The sequence below is a fragment of the Sus scrofa genome, chromosome 8 (assembly GCF_054392235.1).
Source record: "Sus scrofa isolate SSC_HxYL_T2T_F1_AM1 chromosome 8, Sscrofa_HxYL_maternal_Yorkshire_Landrace_v2.0, whole genome shotgun sequence".
Taxonomy (NCBI): Eukaryota; Metazoa; Chordata; class Mammalia; order Artiodactyla; family Suidae; genus Sus; species Sus scrofa.
Genome location: NC_139390.1, coordinates 80,682,106 through 80,704,065, shown reverse-complemented (window position 1 = coordinate 80,704,065; position 21,960 = coordinate 80,682,106). Strand labels below are relative to the sequence as shown.

The 21,960-nt window shown below is 45.1% G+C and overlaps 1 long non-coding RNA gene across 2 annotated transcripts; it reads right to left on the bottom strand.

Moving 5' to 3' along the window:
- Positions 1 to 565: 565 nt before the first annotated feature.
- On the bottom strand, positions 566 to 20,332 carry LOC146400892 (uncharacterized). 2 transcript variants are annotated; one of them, XR_014812774.1, is made up of 2 exons: positions 19,910 to 20,332; positions 566 to 3,412 (listed from the first exon to the last, which is right to left on the bottom strand). It is a non-coding gene; the product is annotated as an uncharacterized LOC146400892 (long non-coding RNA). The 2 variants fall into 2 exon arrangements; XR_014812773.1 differs by having other exon boundaries at positions 566 to 3,572; positions 19,910 to 20,311.
- Positions 20,333 to 21,960: the final 1,628 nt, after the last annotated feature.

The window sequence follows — 21,960 nt, the reverse complement described above, 5'->3', positions numbered from 1 at the left end:
TGTGCCGCTCCAGTGGCATATGGAGGTTCCCAGGCCAGGGGTCGAATCGGAGCTTTAGCCACCGGCCTACGCCACAAGCCACAGCCACGCAGGATCCAAGCCATGTCTGTGACCTACACCACAGCTCACAGCAACACCAGATCCTTAACCCACTGAGGAAGGCCAGGGATTGAACCCGAAACCTCATGGTTGCTAGTCGGATTCGTTAACCACTGAGCCATGACAGGAACTCCATGCCAAGAGGTAGGATTAAACTTACCTCTGCAGTCTGCTTTTAAAGATTTTCCAAAAGCGGAGTTCCTGTCATGGCTCAGTGGAAATGAATCTGACTGGTATTCATGAGGACAAAGGTTTGATCCCTGGCCTTGCCCAGAGGGTTAGGGATCCTACGATGCTGTGAGCTTTGGTGTAGTTCGAAGATGTGGCTCAGATCCTGCATTGCTCTGGCTGTGGTGTAGGCCGGCAGCTGCAGCTCCTATTAGACCCCTGACTGGGAAACTCTATATGCTGTGGGTGTGGCTCTCAAAAGACAAAACAACAACAACAACAACAAAATCCAAACACCTTTTCAAAAGAAATAACGTATATTTGAGATGCGATTTAATGTTTGTGCTCCATGTCGGGAATTCATTTACCTTTAGCCTAGGTTCACAGGTGGCTTTTTTCTTTTTCTTTTTTTTTTTTTTCTTTTTCTTTTTTTTTAAGGTTGCACCCTCAGCATGTGGAAGTTCCTAGGCTAAGGGTCAAATTGCATCTTAAGCTGCCGGACTATGCAACAGCCACAGCAACATAGGATCCGAGCCTCGTTTGCGACCTACACCACAGCGCACCTTAACTCGGGATCCTTAACTCACTGACCAAGGCCAGGGATCGAACCCTGCGTCCTCATGGATGCTAGTCAGATTTGTTAATCACTGAACCACGATGGGAACTCCACAGGTGACCTTTTATGGCAGTTCCTCTTTCACTTTGCCTCAGGGGTGTTCTCATTCCCTTGTTTCTAGCTCTTGATGTCCCAGTTCACTTTCAAGGTCATGGACAGCAGGTGTTCCCAGCCCATCCAGGATGCCCTCAAGGCCAAAGCCCTGGGACATGATGGGCACAAAGCCTCAAGGGGAGATGAAATTGTTGGCGTGTGTGGACTCAAAGCCAAGGACACTCAGTCGCACGCACTTGATGGTTGGCAGCCCGCCAGGAGGAATGCTGAGGTTTGGGCAGGTAGCCGTTTCCAGACCTGTGGACTCTGCTGAGTTGTCACCAGGCTACCACGGTGCTAGAGTTAGTTGTGTGGGGATTCCAGACCTTTGTGGGCTGTCCCTTCTGGGCTCACGCATCCCAGCCCCGGGTCTGCTGTGAGATGGGTCAGGGATGGTGTCAGCTGTGCAGCTATCTCTCCATCTTCCCCGCCAGCCCCTCCCTGTTTTCACACTATTCCTTCCCCTTCACATTTCTGTCCTCATGGGTGCAAAGCACACAAAACATGGTTACCCTCGCTCTTCAGTAAAGTAGGACTGCTTAGAAACACAGGACCAATTTCTCGGAAACTTTCCAATACATAAGATAAGCAGCTTTCATCACATCTTGGTGAGTCCCTTTTTACCAAGGGAGGTGAGGCTAATTTTCCTGAGGAGGCAAATTGACAACAGACGTGCCCCAATGTGATGCTGTTATGTTTTTTGTTTGTTTGTTTGTTGTAGGGTCACAGCCACGGCATATGGAAGTTCCCAGGCTAGGGCTCAAATTGGAGTTGCAGCTGCTGGCCTGCACCACAGCCACAGCAACACAGGATCCTTAACCCACTGAGCGAGGCCAGGGATCAAACCGAGTCCTCATGAATACTAGTTGGGTTCGTTACTGCTGAACCACAATGGAAACTCCCAAAGTGATGTTATGAAGTCGACTCCCAAGAAAAAACAAATGGGATTGAATATCATCCTGATTTGATTATAACAGCACATCATAATCTTAGAGATGATTATTAAAATCACATCATGGCTTTCCTCTTTTCTCAGGGCACAGAAGGCACAATTCTTTTCGCCTTTTAAAAATTAGATGTTTTCCAAACCTGGCCATCTTGATTGTTTTTCCTGTATCCTCCTCCAAATTCTCATATTTTTCATTAACATTAAGCCCTTTACTCGGTGCTCTGTGAAGGCTCTGTTGGACGCAAGTTCATTCCAGGGTTTTAGATACCATTTTGGTAACCACTTATGCTTTGCAGAATTTAGTTTCGTAATTTTTATACGGCACTGCTTTGCTAAGTCTTGACTGGCCTTGCTCCATGACATGGAGACAGCCAACCCTTCCTTAAGGCAGTAGCATTTCAAATTGTTTCATGCCTTTCCTGTAATAAGTACACCCCAGAGTACACTTGTCTGAGCATCTGGTTGGGGACACGCTGATGAAAAGATACATCACAGGCTGATCCTCATCACTTATGCTTAATCCACTCTTCCCTTCCAGATCTTCCTCAAAGAGCGCCAAGGCATTTTGCAAGCTCCCTCTGTCTCTTAGCACCTTACATGTCACACCATTGCTTTCTGTGACTCTGCATTTCCAGCTCTGACCCAGCTTCCAGGACTGTGGGGGCAAAGAGCTCCTTGTTTCCTTCTAGGTCACAAGGGCTGTTGTTCTTTGGGCAGCAGCTTCAGGCTGAGTGCTGAGATGGAGGTGGAGGAATAGCTCAGAGAAACTACCTCTCGGGGTGCTAAACCACTGTGCTGCTGCCTTGGGTGGTTTTTTTAGTATCTATTTTGAGATGCCACATGTTTTAGTTGTAGTAGAAGATTGGCTGTAAGTTACCTTAACTCTACCTTAAAGATGGCTTAGTCGAATAGGGTTTCATTTGCCTTTTATAACAAGACGTCTGGAGGGGATGGGATGGGTGGTAGCAGCATCAGTTCAATGGCTCATGAACACCGCCAGGGATGTAGCATCATCCTTCTTACTTCGGCTGCCCTTTAGTCTCACATCTTTCTTCTCATGATGTCAAAATGGGATCTACAGCTCCAGATGGAATGTCAGCAATGCATGGGTACGAGGCAGAAGAGGAGCCGAAGGTCAGAGCACCCTCTCCTCTCTTTCCTAGAAACCTGAGGCTATGCTTCGTTGGCTAACATCTGTGGCCAGACTTGTCCATGTGAGAAACCAGGCAAGAGATGAATTTTTCCAGTCTCACTTGTGGAGAGAAGACAAGAGAAGATAAGTGGAGGTGGATGCTTGATCACCCAACCAAAAGTGCTGCAAGAAGGAGGTGTTCCAAGGTCACGGTTTATAGCAGTCCCTTTAGAGCAGTTTATGCTGACCTGCTGTAGATGGATCTTTCAAATTATGAGGTAGACAGGTCTCCACTCCTGAAGATGAAAATGCCAGATAAACGTTCTCCCAGGCTTCCTTGCAGCTAAGGAAATCTCTGGGAGAAAGAGAGGAAGAGAAATTGAGCCTGTATCCAGCTGTACTTGAAGCCAGTATTACGTCCTGCCACTCTTCAAAGCTGTTCAGGTACATGGGTCAGTATACATAAGTCACCCCAGTTTTTTCCTTAAGACAATTTGGGTTGAATTTTCTGATACCTGAAACCAAAACATCCTGGTTAATGCATACTCACAGTGCAATTTTTCTGGTATGAAATAACAAAATTTCTTCCAATGGTATTCTTTTTTTTTTTTCTTTTTTAGGGCTGTTTCCACAGCATAGTTCCCAGGCTAGGGGTCAAATCTGAGCTGCAGTTGCTGTCCTGTACCACAGCCGCAGCATTGCAGGATCTGAGCCACATCTGTGACCTACACCACAGCTCACAGCAATGCCAGGTCCTTAACCCACTGAGCGAGGCCAGGGATCAAACAACATCCTCATGGATACTGGTCAGGTTCCTTACTGGTGAGCCACAATGGGAAATCCAGTATTCTTTTTATTTTTAGCAACTTTATCAGTTTGCTGAGACCAGTTAAACCCCCAAATATTCGTCCCTTTTTTTCATTACCCCCCTCCCCCACATCACTTAAGCATGGTATCTGTGTTGCCTTAAAGATCTTTGGTCCATAATATAAATCAAGAATGTACATAAAATTACATCTAATTTTACTTGATACTTTTGCACATTTACATTGTTCTAGTGACTATTTGAAAGATGTGGTAATCAGCCTCAAACGTGGCCCCCAAAGGTCCTTCTTCCTGATATTGATCTTTATTGTCCTTTCTCACACTGAACCAAGTTGATCTGGTACAACCCACATAGAAGATCACATATCATTTCCAAGACAGGAGTTTCTGTCTTGGGATTTTCCTCTCTCCCTCTGTCTTCTCTGGGGAAATCCAGCTGGCGTGTTGTACGCAGCCCCATGAAGATGTGCATGTGGTGGGAAGCTGAAGCCTCCAGCCAACAGCCATGTGAGTGATGTGGAACCTTCAGCCCCAGCTGAATGTCAGCTGTTTGCAGCCTCAGTTGACACTTGGAAATCGACTGACACACATCAGAAATTTCCAGAATCTTAATCATAGAAACTGTAAAAATTATAGTTTGCTTATTCTGAGCCATGAAGTTTTGGGATGATTTTCTGCACGGCAACAGATAACTCATATAAGTAGGCTCATAGTTGACAATACAAGATGAAAACATTAAATAGCCACGTGAAGGAAATGGGATAAAGGATGGCATAATGGTGACAGGAGCGATGTTTGAATATAAAATACATGCTGTAAGTTCCTGTTACTTAGCTAGAGGTCAGCCACTAATTTGTCCTAAGAGTTTGGCAATCAGTTCAAAAAAGGGAGACACGGTACAAACCAGAAAGAAGTCTCTCCAATAGATTTTCATGCAGAGAACATTGTACAGTATCGTAAAAAGTTTCAGGAGGAGTTCCCCTCGTGGCGCAGTGGTTAACGAATCTGACTAGGAACTGTGAGGTTGAGGGTTCGATCCCTGACCTCACTCAGTGGGTTAAGGATCTGGTGTTGCCGTGAGCTGTGGTGTAGGTTGCAGATGCGGCTCAGATCCCACGTTGCTGTGGCTCTAGTGTAGTCTAGTCGCTACAGCTCCGATTCGACCCCTAGCCTGGGAACCTCCACATGCCGAGGGAGTGGCCCTGGAAAAGACACACACACACACACACACACACACACACACACACACACACACACACACACACACACAAAGTTTCAGGAGTTTCCCGTTGTGGTGCAGTGGAAACAAATCTGACTGGGAACCGTGAGGTTGAGGGTTCAATCCCTGGCCTCACTCAGTGGGTTAAGGATCTGGCATTGCCATGAGCTGTGGTGTAGGTGGCAGATGCGGCTTGGATCTGGCATTGCTGTGGCTCTGGCATAGGCTGGCAGCTGAAGCTCTGATGTGACCCCTAGCCTGGGAACCTCCATATGCTGCGGGTGTGGCCCTAAAAAGACAAAAGACAAAAAAAAAAGTTTCAAAAACAACTTTGCAGAAGTAAAATTATTCATTCATGTTTATATAGTGTGTAATAATCCTCTTAATTTGTAAGAAATAAAATGTTTCCCTTCAAAATTGGGATAGACTTAATTCTAGACCCACAAAGTGGGTCCAAGTATACAAAGCTCATAATATAAAGAAATTGGTGGGAGTCAGACCTCACAATTCAGATTTTTCTTCCATAAGCACTTTTTTAAAAAAAATAATTTTAAATTAATTGTTTAACGTGAGAACGCATTGGTAAGAACTAGGGAGAAGTGGGACTTGTGATTATGAAACAGTTGTATTTGATCTATAAAGCTCTGGAAAATATACCCCCCAAATGTTCCAGAAAATGTTCCAGGTCTGCCTTCATGTATATATAAGACAGCTAGAAAAATACTACAAGAAAAAAGGCAGCTAACTATTCACTTCCCATATGGATTTGTTAGATCTGAGGGTTTTTTGAGGAAGATACGCATCAGCACATAAAATTAAATATGGTAAATTTGAGTGCATTATAATCATGAGAATGAACTTGCAACAAGATGAGTAAATTCGGCATTGTGCTGAAGTTGCCTGGTGCCAGCTCACTTCCCACTCTGTGATCAATGACTTCTTGCTGATAGCTTGAAATCACGGTACCAGCACACAGATGGATGAATTTCTCATATAGACTGTTACACAAACAAAGCAAAAGAGTCTATAGATTATGATTCCAGGAGTTCCTGTTGTGGCTCTATAGGTTAAGGACCTGACTAGTATCCATCAGGATGTGGGTTCGATTCCTGGCCTCACTCAGTTGGGTTAAGGATCTGGTATTGCCTCAAACTGCCGCAGAAGTCAGATGCAGCTCACATCTGGCGTTACTGTGGCTGTGGTGTAGGCCAGCAGCTACAGCTCTGATTTGACCCCTCGCCTGGGAACTTCCATATGACACAGCTGTGGCCCTAAAAGGGAAACCAAAAAAGAATATTATTCCATTTATATATAAGCTGCAAAAAAAATAGGCCAAACTGATCTATAGTTGTAGAGGCCAGAGAAATGATTACTCTTGGGGTGGAAAGAGGGGGGTGAATGGAAGGAGCATGAGATGGGATCCTGAGGGTGTTGCTAAGATTCTATTTCGTGATTTGACTGTCAGTATCATGAATATGTCCACTTTTTGAAAATTCAGAGACACATACCCTTGTGAGGTGTACATGCTTCTATGTGTATTATATCCTTCAAAAAAAAAGTAAAAAAAAAAAAACCCAATAAAGTATGCAAGCAAGCTCTTAAGTTAAAAATGAGTCAACAGGATGAAAGGTTACAAAACAAAGAGAAGAAAGCAGTATAATAGAAGGCACTGAAATCTACTAAAAGTAAAATTCTTTTGCAAGAATTCATGGTGTTTGACACATTGTAGGTGTCATTAAAAATCTGGAAACAAGAGAATATTTCTTTTAAAATTTTCCTTTAGTCAACTCTTCAAATACATCGTTTCAAACACTTCTATGGAAGCTCTTCTTGTTTTAGCAACAGAAAACATTTTCTACTTCAGTATTAAAAATTAAAAGAGTATCAATTCCCCTTTTATATACATTTCCTACAATCACACCTTTCTAGAATTCCTAGCATTCAACATGAGACAGGCAACTAGAATAATGAGACACTGGGAAATAATTTGATACATCATGTTTCAAAGTATGACCTAGCATTTCTCCTGTTTACAAATAAAAAATTTCAGAGACCCATTTTTATCTCTACTTTGTCCATTCTGATACTTACACAAATGACTGAGGATGCCATCTGTTGGTTATGGGCAGATTTGACTTTTTTTGTTTTTTAAATGCCCATGAACGGACTCTTATTTGTTTTCATGAGAGTTTGATAATTCAGGTTCAAAACAAGAGTAGCCTTTGTGCGCTGCCTGGCATAAACTCCCCTAGAATTCATCAGTTAACATGGGCAGAAGCTTTTATTGTTTTAAGCAACAAAAAAATTATTTATTTGTATTACAATGAATATTTTAATAATTATTCATTTATATTCGTATAAAGTATAGTATAATGTAACACGGGACAATACAACATGAGATAATATACTCTCGATCATCTTGTTTGCTAAACTTCAGAAGATCTTATCTTAATGAGGAAGATACAGTTAATAAGGAATGGGTCGCACTCTGTTAAGTATCTTTCCGCAAACCTCCCATAAATATTATTTCTCACAAATCGGTTTCTGATAAGTATTCAAGGGCTGTGAGTTTGGGATTATACGCGCTGATAAATACCTGGAATGCAACTCATTTTTGTTGCTGTTTATGTTCAAAAGCATATGACGTAACAGCCAGAAACCCTGGAGGTCAGAGAGCCGTCCTTTTAAAAATGTTAGACCACATGATAAAACCCTTAAAATCTAATATCTTTTAAATTTAATTGTGTATTGAAGTAGAGTTGATTTACAAAGTTATGTTAGTTTTGGGTGTATAGCAAATTGATTCTATTATACGTATACATAGATCCATTCTTTTTCAGATTATTTTCCCATATAGGTTATTACAGAATATTTGAAACCAAGCAAAACCCAGTGGGGCCTTTCAGGCCCTTCCCCCCACATCCTGGGCTTTAGCTCCTCTCTGAAGCATAACATGTATCTTATTGGAGGTTTATGGGAACATCATGACCTAACCTCTGTGGACATTTATAAGAACCAAGGATTGCAACAATCAACCACACCCCTCCCTCATCTTGCCTTTAGAAATGTTTTGCAATTCTGGCTGGGAGTTTGGGATATTGGGGGGAGGGGGGGCATAAGCTGTCTCCTTGCAGGGCCTGCAATAAAACTTTCTCTGCTCCCAACTCTGACATTTCAGTTTGTTTGGCTTCACTCTGTGTCAGGCACATGGACTTGCTCTGACAACTTTGGTGAAGCCAGCCTAGGAGTCTGGGCCTCTGCCAGATTGGCCCTGGCCATAGCAACATCTTCCTGACACCTAAGCAGCTGCCAGAGCCCACTTTGCTCTGGGGATCTTGGATGAACTGTCCCCCCAAAACACCGGCTGCCCACAGTATGAGGCTATTTGGAATGGAGGAATGTCCAGAGCTGTGGTCCATGCTCACTGTCACTTGGGGTAAGTCTCTTTTGAGAGTGGGTGGGCCAGTCTGGAGGGTTCCTCAGTTTGGGAGTGAAGGTGGAATTTTAGACCACACCTCTGATATTCTATATGTGTGACTATAACATTTGCTGTTTATGTTTTGTGTGTATGGCTTTGGGGTGAGCCACTCATGGTCCATTCTCTTTCTGGAGTCAGGCTGCTCTGGAGACCTCTGTCTGGGAACAGAAGTGGCATTTCTGGGCTGCTCCTTGCCTGGTCCTTTGTTGTTTGTGTGTGTGTGTGTGTGTGTGTGTGTTGTACTTGTATTGGTCAGTTGAGATGTCTTTGGTAACAGGGCTCATAGGTGACCCCAGGTATCCTTCCCTATTGCATTGTGTTTTGCCTGTGGTGAGCATTGGTTGGGATTTTTCCTTTGCAATGGGTGGGAATCTCCCTTTTTGGTGCCAGGGATCCTGAGAGATAGTTTTGCATGGCATTTGTCTGTTTTCTTAGATGGAAAATGAAGCAAGGTCTAAAAGGAAAAAAAATCAGCATAACCCAGCTGAATCCAGACTTGCAGACTCCTTCTTATCAAACTGGCCCATGTAACCATTTGAGCTCCCTAGAATAAAGATAGCCCCAAGGCCACAGACTACATGACTCAACAAAACGACCCCCCCCATAAAAATCAAATGACACCCCCCCCCCATAAAAATCAAGCATTCCCCTCCCGGGGCTAGGGGTGCTGAGTCTTGCTTGCTTAGTGCTCCTATCCACTCTGGGTTAATAGACCCTGCTTGCAATCGCATTTCTCCAGCCTCTGCCTCTCGTTCTCCACCATTCTAACACATTTGAGATTTGATAACACCTGCCAGGATAATCAGAGCTCTATTCCATTTGAAAGTCCTCCTAGGGTATGTTTTGCAAAACTGGGAGACCGTCTAGAGAGAGAGATTTGTTTTTAACACTGCGTGGTTGCTATATTCTTTAGACTCTGGAAAAATTTGGTTAAGATATAAACTTTTGAAATTCCCAAACTGGTTGTTTTTGCATGTGCAGTTCAAGAAAGCTGACGCCATGAAACCTAGTGTAACGGAGGAGAACCCTATGGGGCTTTCCTGGGGCAGGCTCTTTCCCTATATCCTCTGATTTAGCTCCTCTCTGAAGTATAAGGTGTATCTAATTGGACGTTTATAGGAACATTGTGAGCTGCCCTCTGTGGACAGTTAAAAGAACAAAGGATTTCTGCCCCAGGAAGTGTGCAGCAACCAATCATACCCCTCCCTCCCTTTGCATTTAAAAATGCTTGGCAGTTTGGGTTCCAGGAGTGGGATATTTTGGGAGTGTGGGCCAGCTATCTCCTTGCAAGGTCTGCAGTAGATTTTCTCAGCTCCAAACTCCAACAACGTTTTTGTTTGTTTTGACCTCACTCTGCATCAGGCACGTAGACTTTCGCTAACAATTTTGCTGAAGCCAGCCTATGAGTCTGTGCCTCTGCCAGGTTGGCCCTGGCCAGGGCAGCCCCTTCCTGACCCCTCAGCAGCCACTGGAGTGCATTTCACTCCAGGGATCTTAGAGAGAATGTCCCTGAAAGGTGTGGCCACCCAAACCATGAAGCTGTTTGGAACAAAGAAACATCCACATTTGTTGCCAGAACTCAGCCTCTGTCATCGGTGCCAAATAGAAAAGCAGAGAGTTTGGGGTGAGGGAGAAAAAAATAGCTTTATTGCTTTGCCAGGCAAAGGAGGGTCACAGCAGCGTAATGCCTTAAAGACTGTGCCCCCTTAGGGAAGATTGGGAGGTGGTTTTATAGTTCGGGGAGCAAAAAATAGCGCTGCAGCTAAGGATCAGGGAAGAGGCAAGCTTGCATTGTTTTCAAAGCTGGTGTTGTATGGTCTCTTGGTGTTCGTTTTGGAATAAAGAATGCTTTATTAACATCTTCCATTTGTTGGGGGGGTTACTTCTGTAGAAGAACTCAAAAGATATGGTTATCATATTCCTTGAGGAGGGACCAAGACCCTGCCCCAAAGCTGCACTATTGTTCCTTGATTGCTCCTCCCTGGTCTCTGCATCCCCTCCCTTCCCTGATTAGCAACTGTTTGAGCCTGCCCTTTGGATCTCAGGGAAGGTCCTGAAGGCTGAAGCTTGTACCCTAAAAACAAGCAATGGAGGACACAGAAAGTCCTGTGTGCCTAGGAGCCCCACAGAGCACTAGCTCAGTTTCATTTTCCACTTTTCATTGATATTCCTCATTCTTGTTGAGAACAGGTGTTAGGCATGACAGGGAATAATTTTGGATAAGGATGTTAATCCAGAAACTCGGCAAAAGGAACCTGGTTTTTAGGGGGATTGAGTTTTAAATCCCCCCTCTTCCCCAAGTCTTCCAGGGAACAGGGTGATGACTGCTCTGGCTACTTCCGGCTGAAATGAGGTGTAGTCCTGCCTCAGTTTGGGGAATGGACACCAAATTACAAATATTCCTGAGTTCCAAGTCTTAGATCTGAGTCTTGCATGATGAGGATCTCAATCCTTTGATCATGCTGGTGCAACAGACCCCGTTAGAAGTAGGACTGACAACTGGGACTTCAGTAGAAAAAATAGGAGTTCCCATCATGGCGCAGTGGTTAACAAATCTGACTAGGAACCATGAGGTTGCAGGTTCGATCCCTGGCCTTGCTCAGTGGGTTAAGGATCCAGCGTTGCCATGAGCTGTAGTGTAGGTCACAGACGCGGCTCGTATCCTGCATTGCTGTGTTTCTGGTGTAGGCTGGTGACTACAGCTCCGACTGGACCCCTAGCCTGGGAATCTCCATATGCTGCGGGAGCAGCCCTAGAAAAGGCAAAAAGACAAAAAGAAAAAATGTCACATTCCCTGAGTAATTTAGGAGAATATGACAAACCCAGTCTATAACTTGAATTTTGGGGAGAATCATTATAGCCAGGCAGCCAGTTCTCTGCTTTTATCTAAGTAGATTTTTAACTTCAGATGTGATACTGACATATACACAATGGGAGTTGCTGGCTATTACGCATTTCTTTCTTTTTTTTTTTGTTAATGTCTGATCTCAAGCAATTTAGAGGATACCTTGAAGACATAGGTTTGCAACTACTAGCTGTCAAGCAGACATTGCTTTAAGAATAGCTGGAGACATCCTAAGTCTGACACAGCTCAGAAAATTCAAGTTCTCAGCTATAGAAGGACTTGTCCAAAATCACCATGACAGTGCCACCTAGCATTACTTTGGATGTCTGAATCATAGCTCCTCCGTTGATTTAATGGTATTTTCCTTAATCGCCAAGGTAGATATCACTGTTAATGATTTTTGTGCTTTTCTAGATATGAAATTGACAATATTAACAGCTTGAACCTAGCCCAGAACACAGATTGGGACTTGAACCCATGTGCCAGAGCTCAAACCCAGCCTAAAGCCAGATTGGGCCTTGAACCCATGGTTTTAAATTAGAATCATTCACCCTGTGTCTGCACTCACTGAGCTTCAGGTTCTTCTTGTCTCCGTGCAGAAGGAATTCAGCGAGAGACAAAGTGATAGGCAAGAAATAGATTTATTAAGATAGGATGCTTGTGAGAGATGCAAGCGGGCAGGCAAGGAGCCTCTGCCCCAGGATCTGGTGGGCTACAGTTTTATCAAGCAAGCACGGAGTGGGGTTTGGAAAAGCCCACCTCTTCCTTTCTGGGAGTACTGGCACCTCCTTGGTATCCGGTAAGGTGGGTATTCAAATCCACAGAAGGGTGGTCCTCAAACTCCTGCCCTTGGTCTGAATTTGAATGCAAGGCTCACCCCATCCCCCACCCAATATCTTGAGCCTCCACTAGACAAGCAAGCCTGCCTTGTTCTGATGGCTTTTTTGAGCAATTTATTTACTTACAGTGATCTCCCAGTGTCCCCTAAGTTTCCCTCGTTATCTGTGGTCATTTACTGGGACTTCTAAAAAAGTACTTGTGTCTACTCCATCCCTATCAGATACAAGGAGATATAAGAATTTCACCCATAAAATATTGTCCTGAAGATGTCTGTCTGAAGACCTGTTTTTCCAGTTTTCCCCAGAGCACAGAGTGCCTCACACCTGCTTTTTGTCCTGAGCTTTCAAGGGGTGTTGAAGGTCAGCAGCTATGGTGGCTCATGACTCAATTTGTGTAGAGGCAGATGGCAAGCCAGTTCACAGGGCTCCCTTATGGACAGACTTTAGGTCTGTCCTCTTTGGAGACCTGGGCTAATCTGGAGGTTCCCTCTGTTTGGGAGCAGAAGTGGAGTTTTAGACTCCACCTGTCTGATTTTCTGTTGGTGTGACCTTAGCTTGTTTGTTGTGTTTTCTGTGTATTGCTTTGGGGTGAGCCCCTTGTGGTCCATCCTCTTTCTGGAGCCAGGCTGCTCTGGAGAACTCTGTCTGGGAACAGAAGTGGCATTTCTGGGGTACTCCTTGTTTGACCCTTTGTTTGTTGTTTGCATGTGTTTTAGTACTTGCATTGGTCAGTTGAGATCTCTTTGGTACCAGGGCTTGTGTGTCTGACACAATACTTCCCTATTGTGTTGGGCTTCTCCTATGGTGGAGCTGGTTGGAATTTTCCTTTCGCAATGGATGGGAATCTCTCTTTTTTGTGCCAGGGAGCTGTGATCCAGAGAGACCCTTGTGCATTGCTTTTTTTTTTTTTTTTTTTTTTGGGATAGTTGACAACACCTGCCATGATCATCAGAGCTCTATTTAATTTGAGAGACACCCCCCACTCCAGGGTATGTTTTGCAAAACTTGGAGATCTTTTTTTTATCTTTTTTTTTTTTCTATTTCTTAGGCCGCTCCTGCGGCATATGGAGGTTCCCAGGCTAGGGGTCTAATCGGAGCTGTAGCCACTGGCCTACGCCAGAGCCACAGCAACGCAGGATCCAAGCCGAGTCTGCAACCTACACCACAGCTCACGGCAACGCTGGATCCTTAACCCACTGAGCAAGGGCAGGGACCGAACCCGAAACCTCACGGTTCCTAGTCGAATTCGTTAACCACTGCGCCACGACGGGAACTCCAAAACTTGGAGATCTTTAGTATGCTTCTAGAAAGAGAGAGAAGATTCTTTAACACTTGCATGGCCACTAGAATCCTTAGACTCTGGAGAAAATTGGTTAAGATGAAACTGTTGGCTGTATAGCAGAAATTGACAGAACATTGTAAATCAACTATAATAAAAATTTTTTTTAAAAGAAACTCGAAATTCCAGTTGACGTGTTTGTCCTTTGTCTCTACCTTCTCTCTTCTGTTTTTGTTTTGTTTTGTTTTTTTGCGGATGCAGTTAGAGAAAACTAGCTTGATGACGTCACCTAGGTGTAATAGAAGTTAAATGAAATCTTCTTATATATTATCAAATCGCCAACAAGAGAAGTAACTTGCTGAAATTTTGTAAGTGAATTAAATGCAAAGAAGATAAAACCTTTCAGATAAACTCTACAGGAATAATTATGTGTTAAAAATGTCTATCTAAAATAGTTTTTCCAGATTTTGGTAACAGTTGTTTCTCTCTTGGTTTTCACTAGCAAATTAAGGTTTTTGAGAGTTGAGGATTTTAATCTAAATATGTAATTGAAGCTACTAAAAATATTGAAGGAATCATTCCATTATATTGTAGGAAAATGGCATATATATTTTGAGTAGAAAAGGAATTTTATGTATGACAGGCTGAGATTAGATTAAGCCTAATTAGGTAAATGGATTTTTTTATTAAGTGTAGGCTGGTACTGGATTAGATTTTGTTTCTCTCTGCTAAGAGAATAATTTACTTAGAATGCTGCTTTTGATAACAGATCATGAACTTCCTTGCCTTTAAAAGTTAGCTGTATTTGTTTTTAAGTATTCACAGTGACCTAAGATTCTATCTTTTAAAATGCTTTTAAAACTGATATTTTTGACAAATTTCCTTTCAAATTCTGACTAAAGTTCTTTGATTTCAGAGGGTCCCTGAAGCATCTCAGAATAAAAAATATGTTTAACTAGGATTGGTTGATATGTTAGATTACACAGAGGAAAGTATTGTAAAAATGAGTGATAAGCCTCCTAAGGTGATACAGTATGAATAAATGTTATTACTATAGATATTCTAGAAATTATATTTAGGTTTCTGAACTTTGGATATGTCCTAGTATAATGTTACAATTTTAGTTATCTTAAAATGTTTTCATAGACTCTTGGTAAGAGGGGGGAGTTCCCATCATGGCTCAGTGGTTAACAAATCCGCCTAGGAACCATGAGGCTGTGGGTTCTATCCTTGGCCTTGCTCAGTGGGTTAAGGATCTGGCGTTGCCATGAGCTGTGGTATAGGTCACAGATGAGGTTCGGATCCTGCGTTGCTGTGGCTGTGGCAAAGGCTGGTGGCTACAGCTCCAATTAGACCCCTAGCCTGGGAAAGTCTGAAAGACAAAAAGACAAAAAAAAAAAAAAAAAGACTTAAAAAAAAAAAGAACTCTTGGTAACAGGGATTTTGTAAGATTGTAAGCTGATGAATATGGTGATGATTTTTGGTTTTTCCTGAGATGTTACTTGCTTCTGATCTGTTTGTTTTTTTTGTTTTGTTTTTTTTTTTTGTCTTTTTGCTATTTCTTGGGCTGCTCCTGCGGCATATGGAGGTTCCCAGGCTAGAGGTCCATTCGGAGCTGTAGCCACCGGCCTACGCCAGAGCCACAGCAACGCGGGATCCGAGCCGCGTCTGCAACCTACACCACAGCTCATGGCAACGCCGGATCGTTAACCCACTGAGCAAGGGCAGGGACCGAACCCGCAACCTCATGGTTCCTAGTCGGATTCGTTAACCACTGCGCCACGACGGGAACTCCTGTTTGTTTGTTTGTTTGTTTTACATGTGGGGAAATCTTTCCACTTGGGCCAGTTGTGACCTGCAGCAGTTTGGTGGTTATACTTTTGTGGGCAGAGTTGAAGCATTTGTCCTTTCTCTCTACCTAACCTCTCCAGAGATTGAAAACGCTTAGATTCCCAAAGGCTTTTTCAGATAAATTAGGAAGGCCACCTTCTAATGGGTGCAAAAAAAAAAAAAAAAAAAAAAAATCTCAGGGTATTTTGGGGACCTCAGAAAGGGAGGCATTCACACAAACCTGTAAGGTGAAGTCTGACAGTTCCTTGGCAGGGCTGTCCTGGCCCTGAGAGGCTTTATGAAATCTCAGTCTGAGATTTCTTATGAAAAAATTCCGCACAACCAATTTAAAGGAACAAATTATGATCAATTCACTGGACTAACTTTGAAAACAAACTAATCTTAACTTGGCTGTATTTGATTTTAAAATGAGGGTACTTTTAGAGAGAAAGAGACCATTTCAATGGATATCAAATTCTGATTCTGTTAGTTGAGGTCTGAATATACTGTCTAAGGCCCACCTCCCAGATAGTTCCTTTGTTATAGCTGGAGAAGGGTGAGTCAATCTGCTTCTAAATCTTGTTCAATAGAACAGCAGGGGACTCTAGGACAGCTCTGACACAGTCAGAAAACTAATAAGTAGGTATGGGAACTGGAACCAAAAGCCTAAGTCCAATTACAAGTTGGACAGCAACATGTTGCAGAAACCATGGCAGCAGAAAGAGACAAGCAGCAGTCAGAGATGCGGAATAGCCAGGTTTATTCAGCACCAGTGCAGGCTCAGAGGAGTTGCCTCCAGAGTCTGAGCAGCAGGTTTTATTCTGGATGCGTTTATACAATACAGACCTCTGGGTTTTGTTTTTCCCATGCAAGCAGCCCAAGGCGCATCCCCTTCCCCAAGCAGTGTTCCTGCCTAAGAAGCTGAGTAAACAAGATTTCAGAAATGAAACTGATAAGCAATACTTGCAGCATGGCTAGTAGAGCTGCTAGCAAGGACATGGACCTAGTTGCTACAAGATGACAAGAAGGGTGGTATGGGGCGAGCAAAGCTGCTGTCAGGCATGTAGCTGCCTGCTCGGCTTAGGGGAGAGTTGTTTCTTTAGTTAAAACCCTTACTTCATCCCCCGCCCTTGATGTTCAGGGTGCATCTGCACCCATCAGAATGGATCCTGACAGGGTCAAGGGGAACCAGGTTAATAACAGCAAACAACAGACATCACCCGGCAGCCAATTCCTCAAGCTTCAGCCGTGCATTGACTGACCAGCTTCCAGCGTGGTCAGAGCAGGGCTTTGAGATCGTGGGATTTAACATCATGCAGGGCCAACGAATGATGTTAAATCCCAGATACTTGACTTGTTTCTTACAGATTTGTGCCTTTTTACTTGATACTCAGCCTCCATTAGGAGGGAGAGGAGAGCTTTTGGTCCCTCTGGGCATTGAGCCTGTGTGGTGCTGGGCAGCAAGAGGTCATCAACATACTGCAGCAAGACGCAGTCTGGTTTTTGTCCAGGAAATTCAGCCAGGTCAGAGGCCAGGGCGCCGCTGAGAAAAGTAGATCCTAGTTCTTGAATCCTTGTGGGAGTCTTGTCCAAGTGAGCTGCTCCTTTGTCCCAGTGTGTGGATTTTCCCTTTCAAAGGCAAACAGGGGCTGACCAGCAGGCACCACTCAGTGGCAGAAGAAGGCATGTCTTAAGTCCAGGCAAGTGAACCACTCGGCAGTGGAAGGGATCCGCCCCAGCAGGGTGTATGGGTTAGGTTCTGATGGGTGCACCGTGATTGTTGCCTCTTTTATGGCCCTTAGGTCCTGAACTGGGTGGTAGTCTTGTGTCCCCAGTTTCTTTATAGGCAATAAGGGGGTGTTCCAGGGCGAATGACATTTTATCAACAGTCTGTGCTCAAGTATTCTGTCCAGGTGAGCCTGGATTCCCACTTGAGCTTCTCTGGGAATCAAGTACTGCTGCGGCTTTGACATTGAGCTCCAGGTTTCAGATCAGTCAAGATAGGAGCGTGGTGCCTTGCTAGTCCTACAGGGTTTCTTTTGGCCCAAACCAATGGGTACACAGTCTCTAGTTCCAGGGGAATGGTCCCCTCTTCTGGAGGGGAAGTGTACAGGTGCATTCTTCTTCCCTCCTTTCAGCAAGTGCCATGATTAAAAGAGAGGGCAGTTCTGTTAATTTGAGTTGAGCTGATCCATTGGCAGAGAAGGAGATTTGAGCCCCCATCTTGGCCAGCTGGTCTCTTCCCATCAAGGGAACTGGGCAGTCAGGCAGGTAAAGAAATTCATGTACTACCTCATGGCCTCCTAACCAGCACTGATGGGGACTGCAGAAGGGCCTTCGGGTTTGGGTGCCTCTGGCTCCAATGATGGTAGTTTCTCTTCTCGAGGGAGGAGCCTTGGGTTGCGTGACCACTGAATTCAGCACCTGTATCTACCATCAAGTCTATAGGCTGGTGCCCTTCTTGAATTCTGACCATAGGCTCCTGGGGGCCTAGTTGGAGAGAGCCTGGTCCCCCCCAGTTGGATTCTGCTTCGACTCAGCCAATCAGATTCGCGCTGGATGGATGGCTCGGGTTGGTACCAGCTAGATGGGGGTGCCACTTTTGTCCTTCTCTTAGGACAGTTGGGGCATTCATTTTTCCAGTCTCCCTTCTCTTTACAGTAGGCACATGGATCGTGTCCGAGGGAGCTCCTTTTTCCTGGCCTTGGGCCTCTTGACTGACGGGGTGGTTCCACTGGAGGTACCGGTTTTGACAGGGCTGCCGCCAGAAATGCAGCTTTTTCTTTCATTCTCTTCTGTATCACGGTGGGCCACCTGGTCACGGTTAATGAAAACTTTGTTGGCTATTTCTAGTAATTCTGTGGCATTTTTTTCTTGCAAATCCTTCTCATTTCTGTAACTTTTTATGATGTCCAATTGGGCTTGTCCCACAAAGGCAGCATTTATCATCCATTGGTTCTCAGAGGCATCAGGATCATAAGGGGTGAAGATCCAAAAAGCCTCACATAGTGTCTCATAGAAGTTGGCCGGGCTTTCATCTGGCTTTTGCAGCCTGTCAGGGGGCTTGGCCATGCGAGTAGGCTTTTTAGCCCCAGCTTTTACCCCCTGCAGGAGGGCCTGTCGGTATCTCTCCAAATTATTTCTTCCCCCTTCGGTGTTGTAGTCCCAGTGAGGCCCTTCCTCCGGGAAGCCTTGCCTGGTCCAGTTTTCCACGTCCAGTTGATGCCCTGGGGCATTGGTCTAGAGCCATTTCTGGGCTTCTGTGACAATTCGGTGGCACTCTTTGGTTTAAACAACCGCCAGTTGGGGCAGTGTGTCTGGAAAATGGATTCTAAGAGGTTGATCAGTGCCTGAGGCTTTCCAGAGTATGAGGGAGTGTGATGCTTCCAGCTGAGGAGGTCTGTTGTGGAAAAAGGCTGGTAGTAAAAGATGGATCCCCCCCCTTGTATGGTTCCATCGAGGGCATTATGCTGTGGTCCCCGTGTCTCCCGTAAGAGCATTTGTAGCGTTGGGCCAGCTGCTTCCTGGGCCAACCAGAGACACCTGCTCACTCACCAGTTCTGGTGAATCTGGCCGTGGGGGCGATATTGCCTTGGGGACCTTGGGAAGAGGAGGAGGAGAGACAGAAGGTGGTGTCTGGCAGCTGGAGAGCTTTAGCCCCCAAAGGAGGGGCCAGTAGCACATGGGGAGGTGGCACAGGGGGCGAGTCCTCGACCTCTCCTTGAAAAATAGGTGGCTCCTTTTCTCGAGGCAGAGTTTTCTTCTTGGACTGAGCTACGAGGACCTTACACTGTCCCTGGCCTGAGAAGCAGAACCAAACCCAAGGAGGCCTTACATGGGCAACTTCTAACCATTTATCAATGTATGGAAATTGGTCTGGGTGTCCAGGCTCTCCTGTTATAACATTATATACTGCTCGAATCTTGGGCACAACTAAGGTCCCTTCCGAGGGCCAGCTGACCTGTACTGAGGGCCACTCTAGGGTACAGGGTGCTCAGTTTTCCAGATCTCAGTTCTACACCATAATCTCCAGAGAATCCTTTCTTAAAATTTTTAACCATACATTCTAAGACAGTGGGTGTCTAAGCCGATTTTCCCATTGTGTGAATTCCCACCCTGTGCCCATGTCAAAAGACAAACAGTAGGGGGCGCACTCACTTTCGTCCGCCTGATCGCCCCCCCCTCAGAGGTTTAAGTGCTTCTTGGCATGTTGCTGGTCCGTATAAGCCCCGGACCCAGACCAGTCTCACAGGGAGGGAAGAGAACCTTCAGAGCCTGGCACAGCCTTAAAGCTTTATGAGGTCACCACGGAACTGCAGCTTAGGACCCACTGAGGCTCCGTAGTTCGAAGACGGTGGAGCACGGGCTCTCATTCTCTCCAGTCACCCACACACATACACACCAGAATTGACAGGCCAACCGATCCCAAGGAAACAACTCCTGTCCTGAGTGACCCTTTGGTCACTGAGAAGTGATCAGTCTCTCCTTCTGCTGTATGGCGGGTTCTGACTCGCGCAAATGTCCCCAGGGCACTTACCAGTCTGGCGTCCCATCCTGGAACCTGTTTCCCTTCTTCCTTCTGAGTCCCTTTGGGAAGCGGTGTGAGCCGGGTCGGGATGGCCCAAGTGAGAGTTAAGATCCTGCAAAACGGCCGGGCATGTGCTATCTGCCTGTCACTGGGCTGGCGACCTCGGCCTTCCCCAATTCCCTGACAACGGTGGCACAAGGGGCCAGCTTGGTTGTCGGCTTCCTGGCCAATATGCCAACATGCCAGAAATTGTTGCAGAAACTGTGGCAGCGGAAAGAGACAAGCGGCACTCAGAGATGTGGAATAGCCAGGTTTATTCAGCACTGGTGGGGGCTCAGAAGAGTCACCTCCAGAGTCTGAGCACCAGGTTTTGTTCTAGGTGCTTTTATACAATACAGACTTCTGAGTCTTGTTTTTCCCATGCAAGCAGCCCAGGGCGCACCCCCTACTTCCCCTAGTAGATGGTTGTTCCTGCCTAAGAAGCTGAGTAAACAAGATTACAAAAATGAAACTCATAAGCAATGCTTGGAGCAGGGCTAGCAGAGTTGTTAGCAAGGATATAAGGCATGTAGTTGCAACAAATTACAAGAAGGGTGGTATGGGGTGAGCATACCTGCTGTCAGGCATGTAGCTGCCCCCTCAATCTGGGGGAGTGTTGTTTCTTTAGTTAACTCTTCCTTCAAGCAGAGCTTAGTCAGGTTCAAATATCTGTAGCTTAGGTTCAAAGAAGCAAAGAGATTGCGCTATTCACTAAAGATTCTAAGGAATATTCCCAAACCAAGGCTGATCAGTGCCATTCCACAATCACCCTTCTTGGTCCCAGTTTGTTGCTGCCATTCAGCCTCTGCTCACCAGTGCCAAATAGAAATGTGGAGACAGAGTTTGGGGTGAAGGAGAAAAAATAGCCTTTTTGCTTTGCCAGGCAAAGGAGGGGCACAGCAGGTGAATGCCTTAAAGATTGTGTCCCTTTTAGGAGTGATTGGGAGGTGGTTTTATAGTTTTGGGAGGGAAAGATCAGGGTAGCAGCAAGCTTGCATTGTTTTCAAAGCTGGTGTTCAGTGGTCTGGTGGTCTTTCCTGAATGAAGAATTCTTCATTAATATCTTCCATTTGTTGGGCATTTTAGTTCTACAGAAAGGCTCAAAGATATTATTATGTATATTCCTTGAGGAGGAACCAGACCCTGGCCCCAAACTGCACTATTGTTTCTGTTCCTCTCCAGTCTCTGCAACCCTCCCTTCCCTGATTAGCAACTGTTTGAACCTGCCCTTTGGAACTCAGGGGAAGGTCCTGGAGGCTGAAGTTTATTCCCTAAAAATAAGAAATGGGGGACACCGAAAGGCTTGTGTACCCAGGAGCCCCACCGGGCCCTGCTCAGTTTCAAGTTCAGCAGAAAGTAGCCAGAGCCATCATCGCTCCTTTTCACAAAAGAGTGTGGAGTGGACCTTGAAAGTTGGAAACTCTAGGAGTTCCCATCGTGGCGCAGTGGTTAATGAATCTGACTAGGAACCATGAGGTTGCGGGTTCGGTCCCTGCCCTTGCACAGTGGGTTAACGATCTGGCGTTGCCCTGAGCTGTGGTGTAGGCTGCAGACGTGGCTCAGATCCTGCGTTGCTGTGGCTCTGGTGTAGGCTGGTGGCTACAGCTCCGATTGGACCCCTAGCCTGGGAATCTCCATATGCTGCGGGAGCGGCCCAAGAAATAGCAAAAAGACCAAAAAAAAAAAGAAAGAAAGTTGGAAACTCTAGTAGGGAATAACAAATGTGACTCCATATTAGATCTGTTTCTTTTAGTTTAGCCTTTTTAAAGCATATGCATAATGCCCCATTTTGTGGAACCCTGTCCTTCTGCTTGGTTGTTAAACTAAAATAATTTTGCTCGGCTCACAGAGAAACTCCTGACCCAGCCCACCCACTCATGGTTGCAGGAAAGGAGAAATGATCACATCCTCTCTGAAACCAGGAGATATGTGTAATAACTTATGACCTATATTGCCTGCTTTAAACTGTTGTTTCTTCCATTAGCAAAGGTTTGACTGAGCCTCTGATAGTACATAACTCC